Below are 20,009 nucleotides of genomic sequence, written 5' to 3'. Positions count from 1 at the left end.
CAGACTGCACCAGCGACGGAAATAGGCCCCGGCTTACGGGAGAACCTCTTGGATCGGTACCAACGGCTGTGGAGGCAGATCGGAGGCCGGACCGAACATCAGCGGAGTCAGCCGGCGGAAACCGCAGGCGAAGCCGAGCGGGGACCACGGAACGGAGGTGACGCGAAGGCTAGCACAGCGAAGGAGACCGAAGTGGTGAGGCCTCCGGGATCGAAGCAGCGCCCAAGGACGCGCAGCGGAGAAGCGTAATAAGGTGGAGGAGAGGAACCGGAGCAGACACCGCGCGAGGAGCCCAGTGGGAGGACCTGCAGCGACTGCGGGCCCTGTGAGCAGGGGGGAAGATACCGATGCATAGAAGCACGGTGCAACCAGAGATACTGCCATCGGGGGACGCTAGGAAGGAAGGACAGAGGAGCAAGGCGAAACCCCGAAGCACCGCAGGTATCACGAGCACAGGATTTAGCACGACCGGAGACTCCGGCAAGGAACGGGCACCCGGGAAGGAGAAAGGGGAGGAGGAGACGGCATCCAGAAGCACGCTGGGACAACCCTGGGGCCATTGACCCAGCCGAGCAGGGAGGCAGAGGGGCACTTCAGATTCCGGCAAGCGGGGTAAGAAACAACCCACAGCACCACTCAGGGCAACAAAGCACCAACACAAGGGAGCAGGGCCAGTGGTGGGGCCAATTGCAGGACTATTATAGACACATCACAGCATGCCACAACTGTGCAGCACCTGAACCACAGGGCTATCAAGCGGCCTGATAGGCCTAGTGCCCAGAGGAGTGAGAGGAGCACTGGTCGCAAAGCTGGGGGGATGATATTCGGCAGATTAGAGAACCCAGGAACACCACCAGCAGCCAGTAAGGACTGAGGAGCAGGTGGGAAAAGTCTGGAACAAGCGGGAACCAGACGATCCCCGATCAATCGCTGTGCCATTCGTGGAGGCTGCAAAGTGGAAACCGTACAGGAAAAGGCCAACACATGAGGGAAGCCAGGAAAAAGGACTGGTGAGAGAAGCAGCAAGGCGAGTCCGGAGGCACGGATCGGGACTCACAAACGGCACAAAACCGTCGACAGCAGGACTGGGGGACATGGGGGGGCACCACATCCAAACAGGAATTGGAAGGAATAGTGCATTCAGAGAACTTGGTACCCTCTGACCCGGCAAAGCCCAACGCAAGCATGCCATCTGCCAAAGACAGAGGCAAGGTGAAAATGGCAACAATGGACGCGTTTGTGGCACAGAAAACAACGGCCGCAACGCAAAGAAATGCGCCGGAAAACTGAGGCACAAAGAGAACCAGAAATGGACAACAGAGATGGGCAAGTGTTGGTGGCCATTGCTGCTCTAAGGACCTCCATAGAAACGAAAATCAACGAAATGAAAGCAGATATGCAGCTCATGAGGCAAGATGTACGGAACCTTGCGGAGAGAGTGGCGGTGACAGAAACTGGAGTGGCAGAAACTGCAGAGGACATGACTGAATTGAAGACCAAGGTGGGGGAACTGGAGAGGAAGGTGGCAATGTTGGAGGCAAGAGCTGAAGAAGCAGAAGGGAGGGCCAGGAGAAGTAACGTTAGACTGCTCGGTATCCCCGAAGGAATGAACCCGACAAGATACGTAGAGTCCCTACTGCAACAAGAGATAGGCGCAGGCAAGCTCTCACAGGGATTCGCAGTGGAGAGAGCACACCGGGCACTCCAGAAGAAACCTCCTCAGGGCTCGCACCCCAGGCCGATGATAGCGAAGATTCTCAATTTTCAGGACAGAGAGATTATACTCAGGCACTCGAGAGAAGGCGGGTTAATAGAGCGGGGAGATTCCAAGATAGCCATATATCCTGACTATACACAAAAGGTGCAACGAGCCAGAAACTCCTTCGTCCCGATTAAAGCGAGGCTGCGGCAGTTAAACATAAAGTACATGCTGCTTTACCCCTCTCGGCTGAAGATAATCCATAAAGGGCGGGCCATATTCCTAGAAACCCCAGCGGCGGCGAATATGTGGCTAGAGCATAACAACTTAGCGGATGGCCAAGACAACGATCCCCGAAATGATGAAATCTGATAGACGGACACAAGGGCATGGGAGTGACGTTAACAACTAGGCCGCCAACAGAAGCACAACGAATTATTGGGAGAGAACCACAAGTGCTCTTAACAGACGCTGAGAGAAGCTCAAAATCCGCTCTGCGTACAACGCCCCAACCCTCGGAATGACAGACGCCAGCCTGTTGCTGGCACATCCAAGTCCACGCTGGATGCCCCGGAAGGGGCTAGAGAGTGTGGAGGCACCCGAGCACAACACCGGTTGTGTAGTTGCTGGGCGCAACTGTTTAAGCTGCGTTCGTTGTCGCAGCATTCAGTTCGACACTACAGTCTTCATGCAGAACGAGGAGTAGGGAAAGGTGGCCAACAAATCGAGGATGCAAGAAAAGAGGTGAGAGGGCGGGAAGGAAACAGAGCCCTGGGGGTGGACGCCCTAAGTATGGCAATGCAACTTAGAGTACTAATTTGGAATGTGAGAGGGTTGGGGTCATACCTACGCCGGAACAGGATCAGGTCCTATCTTCGCAGGAAGACAGTAGACATTGCAATGCTCCAAGAGACACACCTCTCAGTGGAGGACCAGTCTAGGCTGCAGGAGTACTGGGGAGGTCAGGGACAGGGGGCCCCATATTCCAAATTTGCTAGGGGAGTGTACACTTGGATCAACCCTGAGGTGCCCTTTCAGATGATAGGAAGTGAAGCAGACACGGACGGGAGGTATTTGATACTGTGGGGAGTGCTTGAGCAAGTAGAGATCTGCATAGTCAACACGTATTTTCCAAACCACAGTATTCCGCCCTACCTTGAAAGGCTGCAGATGAATCTGGCGGGACAAAGAGACGGCCTTTACATATGGGGTGGGGATCTCAACTGTGTGAGGGACTTGAACCTAGACAGATCCGAACCCCCGCAGAAGCGAGCGGACAGAACCTCTAGGGCATTGAACAACCTGCTGGAACAACTAGACCTTGTGGACGTCTGGAGGGAACACCACCCCACAGACAGAGGATACTCATACTACTCCTCCCCACATAACCTCCATACGAGAATTGACATGTTTATAGGCAAAACGCACCTAGCTCAGGTAGAATCAATACATACATGGGCAGATCGATCTCGGACCACTCCCCCCTGTTAATGCACTGGGCATTGAAGGACCTTAGACCCCCTATCCCGTTATGGCGTATGCCCACGGAGACACTGATGGACCCAATATTTAAAGAGGAACTGGGAGAAAAATTGGTAGAGTAGGTCACCACTAACAGTGGCAGTGTGGAGCGCTGGAGCACGGTGTGGGAGGCCCTGAAGTTGGTAACGAGGGGAGAGGTTATAGCCGGGACAGCGGGAATCAGGAAAATGCTGAAGAGGGAACTGGAGGAGAGGGAGGAAGAAATAAGGCAGGGAGAAGTTAATAGCTCGGGAACTAGAGAGGAAGAGGAGCATTTGCAGGAGGCACGGACAAATTGTCACCAGGCATGGGGACCGCTAGCAAAATTTGACTACACAACACGTACCACCAGAGCACACATAAACAGTGACAAACCAGGTAGGCTACTGGCCTGGCTATGTAAGCGAGAGTACCCTAAACACCCAGTGACCGCAATAAGAGATATGAAGGGAGACATGAGAACAACCCAGCACTCCATAAACACCACATTCGCTGACTTCTACTCCACACTATATGCACATGACACCCAAGTGCCGCTGATAGACATACAAGACACCCAAGAAGAGATAGGACTCCCCAAGCTGAGTGAGCAACAACGAGACTTATTAGAAGAGGCCCTCGCGCCTGAGGACATCACAGACGCCATTAGATCCCTGGCCACATACAAGACCCCAGGAACGGACGGGCTCCTCCCGGAGTTCTACAAAGCATACGAGGCAACATTAGCCCCACTGTTACACGAGGTATATCAAGAGGCCTACGAGACAGGAACCCTACCCAAGACCATGAGAGAGACGCTAATAGTCCCGATACCACACAAACCAGCCGAAGAATGCGATTCTTACCGACCAATAGCAATGCTAAACTATGACACTAAGATACTGACCACCATACTGGCCAAGAAATTGTCCAAAGTGATAGGAAGCCTGGTACACAAGGACCAGAATGGCTTTGTGCCCGGCCGCAACACAACTGCCAATTTGCGTAGACTACAGCACATTATAGCACACACAGAGGGAGGCCAGGAGCATATGGCAGTGATGTCATTAGACGCCATAAAGGCATTCGACTCCATCTACTGGGAGTGGCTGATAGAGGTGCTAAGGGAGTTCGGATTCGGGGAAGGATTTGTGCGCTGCCAGAGTGAAGACGGGCAAATGGCTTTCAGGAGCCTGGAACATACAAAGAGGCACCAGACAGGGCTGCCCCCTGTCGCCCATGCTCCATATTTTGGGGTTGGAGCCAATTGCAATTTACATTAGGAAGCAATTCTGGGACGCTGGAATACGAGTGGGTAGGGGGAACCATATTATCTCACTATATGCGGACGATTTCCTGATCTATCTGAGAGACCCAAAAAACAATGCCCCTACAATCTTGGAAGTGCTAGACAACTTTGCACGTTATTCGGGGATACATTTTAGCAGACAGAAATCCTGCATGTTTCCACTGGCGGGCTTGAGGGAGGTGGGAGTAGACAACCTACCCCAAGTTGGGATAAAGTGGCACCCGGACATGTTCAAATACCTGGGGGTCAAGATCAGACATACACCTGAACTCACACACGAGCAAAACACACTGACGGTAACTCAGGGGCTTCACAACTCTGGTCTAGGCTACCGCTCTCAATGATGGGAAGGGCATCGATAACAAAGATGATTATACTGCCACGATACCTATACTTCTTCCAGACCATCTGTCACTAGATCAGACCACCCTTTTTCCGAAAATTAGATGCCAAGATTAGAGACTTCATATGGGGAAAGGCACGTCACAGGCTGGCATTGAATATTCTAACCCTTCCGCATGATGCAGGGGGCATACAGCTCCCGGACATTGAAAGGTACTATTTGGCAGCCCAATTTAGTCATGTCACCAAATGGTTGTCGGATAAGGTCACCAACGAAACCGGCCTACTGAGCGATCTCGTCAAACCTATACACCTCAAAGAAATAATATGGGCGCCTGCGGATCGCGCCGGCAGAGCACCCCCATTGGCTAAACTGGGCAGACTAGTATGGGAAAGAGTTAAAACCATCACACACTCAAAGAACCTTTACTCCCCTGAAATGCCAATAATGGCAGACATGAGAATGGCACCAGCTGATATTAACGCACTCAGGCAATGGGAAGTACTGGGTATATACGCCTGGGGAGACATGTACGAGGATGGGGAATTCAGAGAGCTGAAATCACTGCACAAGATAGAGGGCCTACCCATGGGGCAATTCCTATGGTACCAGAAGCTTAAACATGAGGCTAAGGTGAGATGGAGCGACTGGCCAGAGGAGCCAACAACGACCCCTCTAGTGACAGAAATGTACAATCTGAGTGACGGGTGGAGGTCAGTGTCGAGAATCTACGCGCAACTAAATGATAGGCCCAACCCCCGGGGCGCCACACTAAAGACCAAATGGGAAACGGACATTGGCGAAGAGATTTCGGACAACGAATGGGAGAGAGCACTGAAATACCCAAAAGCGGTGTCCAGAAATGCCAGGTTCAGACTAATCCAAACAAATGTCCTATATAGAACGTATATGACCCCAAAAAGGGTAGCAAGCTTTAAACGGCAAGCGGAAGCGCACTGCCCATGGTGCACCAATGATGAAGCAGGCCTAATACACATGTTCTGGGGGTGTGCAAAAGTGGGCATTCTCTGGGCTAACATCAAACAGGCATGCAAGAGGGGCGGAGTAAGCAGATATGAGTGGACAATGAAAGAATGTCTGCTGGGCACGTACCCCAGGCTAAGTAAAATAAAACACATTGTGCGGGTGATGGACATGGCATGCGTACTGGCAAAAAGGGAGATAGCAATGTCGTGGAAGTCAAAAAAAGGCCCACAATACGCAAGATGGAAAAAGGAGATGGAGCGATGGACGGCCGCAGAGACAGAAGCTTCGGGCACGTCAGGGGTGAGGGGGACACTAACGCTAAATTTGAGGCATTGAAAGCCGTGGTGAGAGACATGTTCCTACCGTCTGATGATATGCCGCCGTGAACTTATGAGAAGGGTAAGTGGTGTATAGCCACAGGAGGCGCGAGGCTCATAAAGAAGAAAGGAGGGAGATGCGACACAAAGGGGGAAGAACGTTAACCCTACCCACCCTCCATCTAAAGGGATATGGACAGGCCACCAATTTGACCCAAGGCAACGTAGACACTACAATCGTTTAAACATGAAGACAGTTCACGTTTGTTATATGTTGTTGTTTTGTTTGCTGTTTCTTTTCACGAATCAATCGAATATGTTTTGGAATTGTGGAAAGGCGAAGGAAATTCAGAAAGGGGGGAAAATGACACTGATGTAATGCCAACTTAAAAATGCCAATAAAAATATTTTAAAATTAAAAATACTTTGCCCCACATACCAATGTGGACTATGAGAGGCACATATTCCATACAACCATGCTGGAGAGAGGTGAAACATTGAAGACGAGGATGACAAGTATCAGACACAGAGGCCATATAAGTCGCCAGACAGGAGAGGGTCATACAGGTCACAACGGAACATGCAATATGTGCGATCCCAGTTGGGAAGTGACTCCTCCTCCTCTCCAGCGGAAAGGGGTTATGTGTGGGCACTGGGCAATGAGGTCTCTAAAGAGCATAGCTCCACACTAATTTTGCAGGCCAACAAATCACAGACAGAATTTCTGATCGATACCGGTGAGACGGGGAACGTGAAGAGGCCTATATCCAGCTTCCCCAACACCGAAACTGAAACTGTCATCAGTGGACATCTATCCATACGGATCTAACACACCATTGCCCAGTAAAGACCTTTTCACGACAGTATATGCCTACAAATCCCACATACAGTTGCACATGCTGTCTACCGAAGCCAACAGTGGGTGTATATTAAGTTTCAGAACTGCAGTTGACATGGGGCTCGTACATATCCTGTATCACCTGATGGCCCACAAATACATGGCTCCGGAGAGCAACATAGTGAAGACATTCCACAACCTTTTTTTAAGATCTGGGCAAGCTAAGAAATTGCAAAGCGAGGCTACACATCGTCCCAACGGTCTAACCTGTCACCCAGCACTACCGGAGAATACCAATTAACATCCAGAAGCAGGTGGGGGAAGAACTTTGTTGGCTGCTAGACTTAAACATCATTGAACCTGCAGTCTTGCCCAGCTTGTGGGTCTCATCAATAGGGCCAGTTCCCCAAAAATTGGCAGAGGAGTCCATTAGGCTCTATGTAGACATGCGCCGCCCAAACAAAGCCATACAAGGAGAACGTCACCAAGCACCCAGAATTACAGATGTGATCCATCTCCTCAACAGGGCGACAGAGTTCTTCAAGCTAGACCTCAACAAAGGGTACCAACAGCTGGAGCTCGCACCAGAGTCACGCAACATCACTACTTTCATGACTCACATGGGGCGATACCGATACAAGAGGCTGAACTTCAGGATATCGTCTGCAGCTGAGATATTCCAGGAGGAAATACATTAGGTCATCAAACACATACCCAACTGCCTCAAGTATAGTGATGACATTCTAATATTTGGCAAATCTATGATTGAACATGACGACACACTGCATCGTGTCTGTCTATCCCTAGAGGTAGCTGGAGTGACACTAAATAGAGGTAAGTGTGAGTTTCAGAAGCGAACACTGAAATTCTGTGGCCATATCTTTTCGGAACATGGAATACACCCAGACCCGAACAAAGTTGCAGCACTGAATGAAGCTCCTCGCCCGACCAATGTGTCTGACCTGCGGTCATTCCTCGGTTTGGAGAGTTACTGCTCACAGTACCTGGAGAACTATGCTGCATTGAGCACCCTGCTCCGAGAGCTCACAAAAGCAAGACTACATTAGGATGTGCCAGGCCAGGTTTGAGACCATTCGGACTAACATTGCGCCTGCCACAGACATGGCCTACTTCAGCTTGTCCAAAGAGACGGAGGTGACATTGGACACCAGTCCAGTGGTTCTGCGTGCCTTCTTAGCACAATTTGACAAAAGGACCCTGCACATCAAACAGGTTGTGTCTGAGGCGAGCTGCAGCCTGTCGACCACCGAGCAGAAATACTTGCAGGCAGAGAAGGGGAGACTGGGAATGGTCTGGGCCTGTATGGGAAGGTGTTAACGATCAAGCAATCTGAAAGCAAGGATGCCTCAGTGGATAGCAAGGTGGGGGCTCCACCTCTGAGTTTACAAATTCACGATCTGTCTTGGGTCAGGGAAAGACAGGAACCCTGCGGAGGATCTATCTCGCCACTGTGAAAAACCAGAGGGTGTTTCACAACCTGGTCCCCGGGGATCCTGTACCCAGGTTGCCAGGGAAAGGCCATCTCTTTTGGATCCCGCCCCTGGGGGTGGACACGCGAGGGAGGATAACCTGTGTAGGGGGCCCTCAGTGAGTGGGGGAGAAGCATGGTGAGACATGGCATCTCCTTTTTTCCACAACCCATCTAAACCCTGTCCCTGCTTATTTTATGGGAAACTATAGCTCCCATAATTCCTCCCCACTTCACATTGACAACACTACTGAGCCGAGGAAGATGAGGAATGGATGGCCAGGAAGATTACCTCTACTGACTTGCAATGTCTCTGTCCCTTTAATGAGACCAGGCAGAGTCAGGCACGTAATCCTAACTATAATCACCTGCCACGTGTTAACACTCCCTGTCAAGATAAAAGGTGGTGCGCACAGCACACTCTGATTGAGGCTAGGTACAAGAAGGAGCAGCTCTTTTGGGGCTGATTCGAACCAGGCTATGGAAGTTGGAAGGCCAAGGGGCTGATCGGCAGTTGCGAAGAATGAGAGAGAGCCATGCTAGAATTCCACACTTTCGGGAAGCCGTAAGCATTCCAAAACTGAAACCCGGTGAGCGGAAAGGAGAAACCTTTAAGGTGCTTCCGGGTGAACAACAGAGTTGGGAAGGAGCAGAGGAGGCGCTGGTAACAGCCTTGACTGCTACATGAAAGGCGTTGAAGAAAGAAGCCCAATTAACATGACCGGTGAGTTATTGAAGGCAACAAAAGCCTGGTTTGTGTTAAAAGCAAAAGTAATTGCAACCAAAAGTTGAAGGTTGCGTGTGTGCTGATAAAACATGTAATGGAAAGGACAGTTGCTGAATTGTGAGGAAAGTATACAAAGTAACAGAGTGGTCCTGCGGGGCGAATTCGCACATTCGAAAATCTCTGTGAAATGTTCATAGTTGAAGTGTATTAAAACTGGAACCAAAGGCAAGAAAGTAACCGCAATCCTGAACAAAAGTTGAATAAGTGAAAAGCAAAGTATGTGAACTCTGAATATGCCAAGAGGGCAAAATATATGAACTTTGAAAGTGGACAAGCGGCCAAAGTAAAGAGAATAAGAAACTACAAGTACCAAGAGGCATGGGTGTTGTGAGATGAGGAATATTGTTGATTGTGGAATTGTTTAAAGAAAGGTCGAAGTGGTTGTGCAGAAGTGTCTATGTAAGATTCTTGCAGTTTCGAAAGTCTTCAACAGTAAAAAGATGAAAAACAAAACCTGGGGAAGGGAACTCTCACACGGAGAAAGACAGGCTCGAGCCCGGCAGAGGGAAGCCAGTGCTGAACTGTGATAAAGTGATAAGGATAATGTGAAAAGAGCGGCAGGCTCGAACCCTGTTTTGAATTGTGGCAAAGTAAAAGTCAAGAGCAGAACTGTGTATTTATGGACAAGGCGGGCGAAGCCTAAGGAACTGATTGAACTACCAAAAGCATGAAACCCAAGCCTGAACTGTGAACTGTATCAGTAAGCTAAAGTGTGCAAGACTGATAGAACTGTGCCATCCACCTATCCTTTTTAAGAAACTCTCGAGACCCTGTGCTGCCGAACGTGGTGAAGGGAGTTGTTACTTAAGCCATTCTGACATTTCTTTTAAGGCACTATTTTTCCTTTTGTATTCCCTTAACACATTTGTCATTTGAGAAGGAGGGCAAGGTTAGTTGTTTTTACTATAGACATTTTTATTTTGACTAGATTGACTTGCACTTGTTTGTTATTTGTTTAATGGTCGGGACTACTCCCATTCTAGAGTTAGGGCCAGTTAGGAATTCTACCAACACAACTAAAATACCAAAATAAACATTTTTGAAACTTGCATCGATTGTGTCTGTGTCCACAATTGATACAATGCCTTTCTTACACCACCCTACAGTTTCCACTTGGTCAGAACCCTCAATTGCAGATGCCTATCTGCACTATGTTATCCATCAGACGAAGCTACAAAAATGCAATTTCAGCTGAACAAAGAGGAGCAAACGTACCAGCTGAGGGAGTAGTGATCTGAGGGGGAGGGGAGCTTCTGCGATAAACACACTGCAAATTCAATGTAGGATGGCGAATGCTCAAATAACGTCTCACAATTAAAGAAATACAAAGATAAAGATGAATGACAGGTAAGTATAACAAACATTTATATTAGGCGGAGGCCCGGTAAATAGGCCCCAAAGCATGGTTTTACAGAAACATGTGTTTGTTTCATTAATTCACTTTGAAGCCACGATCCAATCTCAGGATGGCATTGTAGGAAGCATGGTAGGAAGCAAACAATGTTTGTTACTTTCGAGGACACAAGGTAGAGCTCACGAATCCCGCCGAAAGGTAATGAATACACAATTATTTGTCATATTTATATAATCCGGCATATTTAATTTACTGAGCTTAAATTACTAAGCGGTTTCAAAATGCCAGTACAGTTTCAAATTGCCCCTAAACTCATTTCTGACTGGGAAGAAGGTGAAGGAATTGTTAACGTGCTATATTTGTACAGTGACTTGTCTTTGGTTCAAGGCTCTATGTTAAGTGACTTCAATTCAGCACTCCAACTAAGTCAATGCCTAGTCTGGGATGCCCAAGGGAAGCCCTTATTTATATATTTTTATGACAAGTTCATAGATCTGGATGATAAACCCTTGTATAACGCCCCTCTCTTTGAATCCCCCTGACCTCACTGAGCCAAGAAGTAGGTTTGTTTTGCAAATTAAAAGATTTATTTGAAAAATTAAACAATATATATATATCACACATTTATAAATAAATTAATATTTGATAGCACACTTATGAATATGACAGTGATCAACAATGGATAATATTACACTAGCACACTTTTTTTATCACTTAGGAGTTGGTATAGAAAGGATAAGGTAGCTGAGAATACTTTATGGTTTCAAGGAAATGCAATGATGGAAAAGAATGCAGCACAGGGATAAACTGATATGGTTTCAACAAGAGATAATATAATCACTTTTCCCCTTGTGGCAATTCACTCCCCCCCTATGCAATATAAAGAGATGGAAGAAGAGCACACACTTTTCAGGAATATATTCAGATGCAATACAAATTCTAGTTCCCCTCTAGAAAGCTTAGAGCAACCGGTATGCTTTTAAAACATGCAGAAATACTTTTAATGTGATTTGCAACAAAGTGAAAATATGCTAAAAATGATTTTAATTCCCTATAGGAGATTCAGGGTAGGTGATAGCTACTTAAGATTGGTTCAGGTCAACACTATCAATGATTCATGAGGGATTATCAGGTTGAAAATGAATTTCAGCAATGGAAGCAAAAGACAGCTATTTTTGACAGGTGAAGAAGTTGAGTCAAATTGCAATTCGCTGCACTTTTTCCGAGTGCGTCGATCGCGATTACGGAAAAACTATAAGGAGTAGAAAGTCGGTTTGGGGCTTGTTGGAAAGCTTAGGTTCTTAGCTTTAAAATGAAAGTTAAATCTCGTTCCTAGTATGGTTCAAAAGATACGGACGATTTAGTGGAGGTAGATTCTCATAAATAAAGTAAGATTCAAATGACAAATGACACTTTCACAGGTTTGAAATCACAGAATGGACACACGATTTCTATGCAGTTCTAAATAGGTGGAAATGGTTTGAATTAGATTATTTTAAACTAAGAGATTGATTTTGCACAGCTCTGGCTGGATACTCACTCCTAATTTTGGAAGGAATGGGCCTCGTCACAGATCTGGTCAACAGGTTTAGCTGCGGTTCTCTCTGCTCTGCTGGTCTGGATCTCTGGTTCTGGCAAAAGTTCTTGGCACTGCACAGTGGTCTGGTCTGCGGTTCTGGATACAGCACTGCTCTCTGGGTCTGGTTCTGGCAAAAGTTCTTGGCTAGAATCAAACAGCACAGCCGGCTGTTTTATTCTGATGTGCCCCTTGGAAGTCTGGGGTAAATCAGTTTGCAAAATTGTAAGGCCAGCTGAGAATACTTTTAGCTTGCAGTAGGCCTTCTGCTTCAAAGTTCTGGAGTCTGGAGTCTGGTTTTCTAAGTTCTGGTCTCTGGATAGTGCCTGAATTTGGTTGTCGTCTGTCAAAGTGCTTCGTAAGCAAGGTGAAAGTGAATGTCCCTACCTGGGTCTCAGTGGCTCTTTTTATGTCTTTTGAAAGTGGGTGGGAAGGCTGACTTTCTATGCCCAACCCTCTGATGATCCTGATAGGCCTGAGGATTCTCTGTCCTTTAACTGGATAACTGAGTTGTGAGTCAGAGTGATGCTACCCTTTTACAATCTATTGAAGAAACGCCCCTTTGCTTTTACTTAGGGGGAGCAAGGGCGCAGGTGTTGGCGTCCTGTTATTTTTCTTTCCTCAAACCCAGGAGGGCTGCCGTACTCTTGGAGGGGAGGCCACGCCCCCTCCCTACTTTTCCTCCACATTATCCCCGCAGGGCAGGAAGCCCGCGGGGGAGCAAGGGCGCGGGTGCGTACGGACCCGCGGTGGTGCACCTGGACTGTGACCTTGAGGCGGCGCAAGGGCGCAGTGCCTCGGCGGTGAAGAGGGTGAAGAGGGAGGCCCCCAGGAACCTATATTCAGCACCGGAGCTCCGCAGCGGTGAAGTCCACGGTGGGCTAGGGCGTGGTGTTCGGCACGGGAGGCTTATCCTGGACCCGCCAGAGAGAGGAGAGGAGAGGAGAAGCAGGAAAAGTGAAGTAAGTGCAGGCGTGTGTATGTCTGAGGGACTGTTTGCACAGGCCTGTTTGCTCGCGCTCTGCAGAGCCTGCTGAGTTTGCAGATTCCATAATGTCCTTACTGAAGAGCTTGAGAACTATGAAAACCCACAGCGCACCAAGGAAACCCGCTCCTATATCTCCAGTTCTTTCACCCTTCCTCCTGCCTCCACTATGTCCCAAGGTGTGCGTCGAGCTTGCTCTTCAAGAGAGTGGGCACAATTTCAAGCGTAAGGCACGGGTCATAAAGAGGACAAGTCCCGAGGCTAAAAAGGGGGTGCCGGCTGAAACCCTCATTTTGACTGCTTAGAACACTGTCTTAGTACCTGAGGGTGAGCGCTCTACTTCTTCCCCCCCGCATCCCCAAGTATGGACAGAAGAGGGCTGTGGGGCTCAACAGTCACAGGGGAGCAGCATGGTCATTGAACTTGGGACCAGGGATGGAACATTATCCACCTTTCGGGGTAATATGCACGAGGACCAATGCAATGGAGAGGACCGAACCGAAAAGACCCTGATGGCCCAGGCCTTCATAGCACCCAACGGAGGAAGGTTCTGCCCACCCTCTGCTGAAGAACTTTGTCTTCTCGCCCCAACCCCGAGTCTTAGCCCCCCTAAGGGACTCCCCGTCCAGAAAATCCTCTGCCCTGGGACGGAGATGCAGGTGCATCATGAGGGGGGCTTTGCAGGTATGGGAGAATTAATTAGCAGCTCCCCTCCAGCGAGCTCTACCCCGGAAAGACACATTGCAATTCTCACACTGCCATCTACCCCTATAAATGGTGCCGGGCCGGGAAAGAACCCATTCAGCTCGGCTATGGCCTGCTCGAGTGCCGAGGACAGCCCATCTGTTGATGCCCCTGCTCGCAATTTTTCCTTGTGCAACAGAAGCCCCGGAAGTGTGCAGATGCTTCCAGTGAGTCCACTGGCCAGCCCACCCCTTTCCTTATCTACATCTAGGGTGTCTAAGCATCAAAAAACCCATTTGGTTGTAGGGTTGGCTTTTAACCCCCCTTCGGAGGATGTTATGTCACTTGGGGGGTGTAAGTGTAAGCAAGTTCTGGCTGAGCTGGTTGTCATTAGAAGGAACAAGTTACTTACCTGTAACTGTTGTTCTCCAGCATGGGTCTGGCATGGATTCACATGCTCATGAATATTCCCCGTCGTCAGGCCGGGAATCCTCGGTAAAGAAAAAAATCAGTATCAGTTTCGTTTCTGATCTGTCTTTCTTAGTAGTAACCAATCACTGATCTCTGGGTCATACTGCCCCCAGCCAATGCCTGCCCTCTACCTAAGCCCCTCCCCTGGCAGCCATCCTCAGATTTGGTAGCACGTAAAGTGGCAGTATGACCAAGTGAAGAGCCGCAGAGGGGAAGGAGGGAGGGATCGCATGTGAATCCATGCCAGACACATGCTGGAGAACAACAGTTACAGGTAAGTAACTTGTTCCTTCTCCAGCTTGGGGTCTGGCATGGTTTCACATGCTCATGAATATAAGAATACATAGCAGTATAGACATGCACAACCACGGGAGGTGGCAACAGGCTCAACATTAAGCAATACAACAACTCAACATTAAGCATCTCTTACCTCCTCACCAGGCTCACCTTAAGCGAACTTGTTGCGCAGCACTGCTTGGCCGACCCTGGACTCCTACCTGGAGTCCGAATCGACGCAGTAGAATCTCGTGAAGGTGTGCGTCGACCTCCACATAGCAGCCCTGCAGATGTCCAGCAGGGGCACACCAGACAGGAACGCCGTGGTAGCAGCGATCGCTCTGGTCGAATGGGGTCTCGGACGGCCGGGCAGCGGTCGGTTTGCCAACCGGTGACAGTGCATGATGCAGCCAAAGAGCCATCTGGAAATGGAAGCCTTCGAGAGAGCCATCCCTTGATTCACAGGTCTAAAGTTCACAAACAGCTGTGATGTCTTCCGAAAACTCTTTGTGCGGTCCACGTAGAACTTCAGCGCTCTAGCCACATCCAGCGAGTGCAAAGTCCTCTCGGCCGGAGACGAAGGCAACGGGAAGAAAACTGGCAACACCAAGGGCTTGTTGAGGTGGAAGTCCGACGGCACCTTGGGCATAAAGGAGGGGTGCGTCCTCAGCACCACCCTCGTGTCGTAAAAAGTCAAGTATGGAGGCTTGCAAGATAGGGCCTGGATCTCTCCCACTCGTGCGGAGGTGATGGCCACAAGAAATGCTGTCTTCCACGCAAGGAACTTCAACAGCGCCGAATGCATAGGCTCGAATGGGGCCCCCATGAGCCTGGTCAGCACCACCCTTCACCGGCGGGAACGATCGGAATAGTCCCTTCATAAATTCCTTCACCAGGCGATGAGACCACAAGGACGCCCGTTCTATAGTTCTGGTGTATCGGGAAATGGAAATCAGATGTATCTTGAAGGAGGCGTGAGCCAGTCCAGCTTTGGCCAGCAACAGTAGGTACGGCAATGCTTGAGGGGCCGTAATCTGCAGAGGGTTAATCTTCTGTGCACGGCACCAGACAGAGAACCTCTTCCACTTATGTCCATAGCATTTGAGAGTTTAGGACGCCCTGGCTTTTGCAAGAACCTCTCTGAAGTCAGCCGGGATATCGTATCATCCGAACTCTAGTGCTGCAGGAGCCAAGCCTGCAAGTTCAGCGGCTCTGGGTCGTGATGGAGAATGGCGCCTCCTTCTCTGGAGAGAAGATCCGCGTCCGTCGCCAGCTTGATAGATGGAGACTCTGACAAGTCCAGAAGGTCCGGGAACCAGATCTGTCTCGGCCACGAGGATCATCCTGCACCTGGACCTCTTGAGCTGGTTGATGAGACGGAGCAGCAACAGCAACGGAGGGAACGCGTACAGGAACAGGCCGTCCCAAGGGAACGAGAAAGCATCGCCCATGCTCCTCGGCTGGGCGAACCTGCTGGCGAACCTCTGGCACTTGGAGTTCGTCGCCGTCACGAACAGGTCGATCTGGGGTTTGCCCCACCATTGAAAGAGCTGATCCACCTGGTCCTGGCGTAGTTCCCACTCGTGGCACGAGCGCAGCTCCCTGCTGAGTGAGTCGGCGATGGTGTTTTTTATTCCTGTCAGGTGGAAGGGAACCAGAAAGATCCCCTGGGCGACGGCCCAGTGCCACAGATCCTGGGCCTCCTTGGATAGGGCTGGGGATCTGGTGCCTCCCTGCTTCGGTATGTAGAACATTGTGGTGGTGTTGTCGGTGAAGATCTTCACCACTTTGTCCTTGAGGGATGGAAGGAACGATTTGAGCGCCCAGAACACGGCTCGTAGCTCCAGGATGTTGATGTGAAGAGACCTCTCCTCCGGGGGCCAGAGGCCTCTTGCGTGGAGATCTCCGGTGTGGGACCCCCATCCCTCCAAGGAGGCGTCCGTTGTTACCGTCTCCTGAAACGCTAGGGCCTGAAAGTCCATGCCTGCCGAGAGGTGCGCACGGGCACTACACCATAGAATCGCCCGACGGAACTCCTCGTCGAGCGGGATCCTGTCTTCGAAGCTGCCCGCCGCTTGAATCCAGCGGGCGTCGAGGAACTCTTGTAGCGGACGCATCCGAAGTCTGCAAAGGGGCACAAGGTAGATGCATGAGGACATCATCCAGCGGAGGGACTTGATGGACCTCACTCTGGCCACATCTGTGGCTAACAGGCGCTGCACCTTGCCCAAAATGGCATTCGTCCTTTCTTCCGACGGAGATGCCAATCGCTTCACTGTATCGAGCTTCGCTCCCAGAAACAGTGCCACCTGCGATGGGACCAGATGGGATTTGGGGTAGTTGATGGCGAATCCCAGCTCTGTGAGCAGGCGGACGGTCCTCGCTGTGTGTTCGACTTGACCTTGCACGACCTAGCCAGTCGTCCAGGTAGGGGTAGACGTGGATCCCTTGCAGGCGCAGCTGCGCCGCCACAGGTGCGAGGCACTTGGTGAACACCCTGGGTGCCGACTTTAATCCGAACGGCAGGGCTCTGAATTGGTAGTGACGCCCCTGGACTACGAATGTGAAGAACTTTCTTTGTCCTTTTAGAATGGAAATCAGGCTGCTGTGGTCACACCTTGTTACTGCGCCAGAAAAAAATGTATGCTGGAGACTGAGTCCAATTGCTGTTGTGTGATAAGGAAGTTTCATTGATCTGCCCTATGGAGTACACGTGTTTCGGCAAGGTGCCTTTCTCAAATCAGGGCTTATCTAATTATGACCCATCATAAGTGAAAATAATAAATGTACCATCCAATCCCCATGTACCAAACCAGATCGTAAAAATCAAGGTAAAACGGAACATCCAGAAAAGAAAGTCAAGTAATTTAATCAAACATCATTGAGAAAAAAACAAAAGCAAATGGCATTTTTTTTAAACATATGCATTTCCATTTCAGTTACCCATTCACAGAGAGAGAGGGTAGGGGATAAGGGATGGATGTTTAGGTTTGGAAAAATCCAAAGGAAAAAAGAAAAACACATTAGAAATGAATAATTGGTGAGTGGTGATGAACATTGTGATCATTGTGATGAACAGACAAGATTATATCAAAATGGCACAACAACATTTAGAGACGCCTAACTGTTACGAAATACTGGCCTCCAATCCAAAGAAAAACATTATCACAGAGTTGAGTAACTTAATTCAAGGGTGGCATCGCCAAGGTCTTATTTCGGATGAAGAAAAAAGTTTTCTACTCGTTCCCAAACCAACTATTCCAACCATCTACTTTCTCCCAAAGGTACACAAATCATTTACCAATATCCCTGAAGGGAGGCCCATCCTCAGTGCAATAGGTTGGGCAACCGAGCCTTTAGCAGAATATCTTGACCACATACTGCGACCAAGAGCACAAGCAATCCAAGCATATTTGAAGGGTACTACATCAGCAATACAAATGTTAGAAGAAGTTGAATGGCTCCCAACATACCATCTTGCCACTTGGGATGTTAAAGCCCTATACACCTCAATTGGACACAACCTGGCTCTGGACACAATAACCTACACATTTATGAAGGAATCCGCATCACATTTCCATTTTGTATACATGATAAAAGAAATGCTCATGGCGACATTAGAAAATAGCATCTTCATTTTTGATAACCAATTCTATAAGCAAAAAGGAGGCGTGGCAATGGGCGTTAAATGAGCCCCAGCGTTGGCCAACCTGGTCATGGGCATGTTCGAAGACCTCCTGATCTATACAACAGATGCATACAAAACTAATATCATCAAATGGACACTTTACTTGATGATGTCTACTTTATTTGGAATGGCACCTTGCAAGACTTAGAAAGCTTCAGACCTCAGACCAATGACAATAATTGGGGCATTGAATTTACAGGTACAAGCAGTCAATTGGAAATTAACTTTCTGGATCTAACAATCTCAACTAAAGACAACAGACTTATAACCAGAACTTACCGGAAGGAGACAGAAGTCAACTCAACATTGTTTGCCACTAGTTGTCATCATGAACCCTTGATTAGAAACATCCCTAAAGGGGAATTCATAAGAGCAAGAAGGAACTGTGCCGACCCAATACATTTCAAGGAGGAATGCAACCTCTTAACCAATAGATTCAAGGCTAGAGGCTATTCACAAAAAAGCATACAAACTGCCCAGGACAAGGCGCAACTAATACCTATAACACAAACTTTGATAAAAAAGGACAAACCTACCCAAGACACTAAAGTACAATTCATTACTACATATTGTGCGAGCAATCATGAGATCAGAAAAAGTCTAAAAAAAAACTGGCATCTGCTCAAACTTGACCCACACGTAGGGATTTTTCTTCATGATCACCCTTCTATAATCTATAGAAGAGCGAAAACACTTTGAACCAGTCTAAGCCCATCATTACTACCTGAAAAGAAAAAACAAAAAACTTTGACCTGGTTAGACGACCCAAGACCGGGTTTTAGAAGATGTGGTACTTGCACTATGTGCAGATATGCAACGACTAGTACAGATTTCTACAGAGACATTAATGGAATTCAAACAAAAGTAAATGAGCAGATAAATTGCCGAACCAAATATGTTGTCTATGCGATCATATGTGTCTGTAAAAAAACTTACATCGGCAGCACAATCAGACAGCTACGGATAAGGATAAGAGAGCACCTCTCAACAATTGGCAGCCAAGACAAAAACCTACCCCTAGCCGACCACTGGCAGAAAGTAGACCAATTGCAAGACAAAGGAGACATTAGATTTACAGGCTTAAAGAAAGTAACATTGGGACCTAGGGGTGGCAACCAGGAATTGCTTCTTCTATATCTGTCGCTTCAGAAGTTTGGACACTGGCTTAAACACGGACAATGAGATGTCATCTTTTCTGTAATTTGTTCTTCAACAATGTGGTCTATACTAAGATATAATTCTGATGGATATGTAACTCTCGTTTTCACTATATTAACTTTCCTGGCACTTTTAAACACATTTAGAATATTAATGATACTAATAACTATGATTCCCATAATACACCACTGTGAATCCCTCGAGACTTAAGATTCCCACGCACATTCAACCATCAATAGGAACTGTCTACCCCCAGGGTATAAAAACTTTCAATACATATAAGGTCTTTACTAAGATACAACCAGAATCAAGGGCACCCTTTAATACAATACGTATCAAATATGTACTGTGCAAAACTCTTTACAAGTGATTTCTAGGCACATTCTAACTTTTCAGAACTGTAACGTACACAGTACCACGGTTTCCACCATACACCACTGAGAATCCCATGAGACAAACCTGGTAACATTTGGAACGTGACTACGAGTTTTAATGCAAAACTCTTTACAAGTGATTTTTAGGCAAATTCTAACTCTTCAGAACTGTAA

The sequence above is a fragment of the Ambystoma mexicanum genome, chromosome 4p, assembly GCF_040938575.1.
Source record: "Ambystoma mexicanum isolate Mex_15411 chromosome 4p, UKY_AmexF1_1, whole genome shotgun sequence".
NCBI lineage: Eukaryota > Metazoa > Chordata > Amphibia > Caudata > Ambystomatidae > Ambystoma > Ambystoma mexicanum.
Note: the sequence above shows the minus strand (reverse complement) of the source record.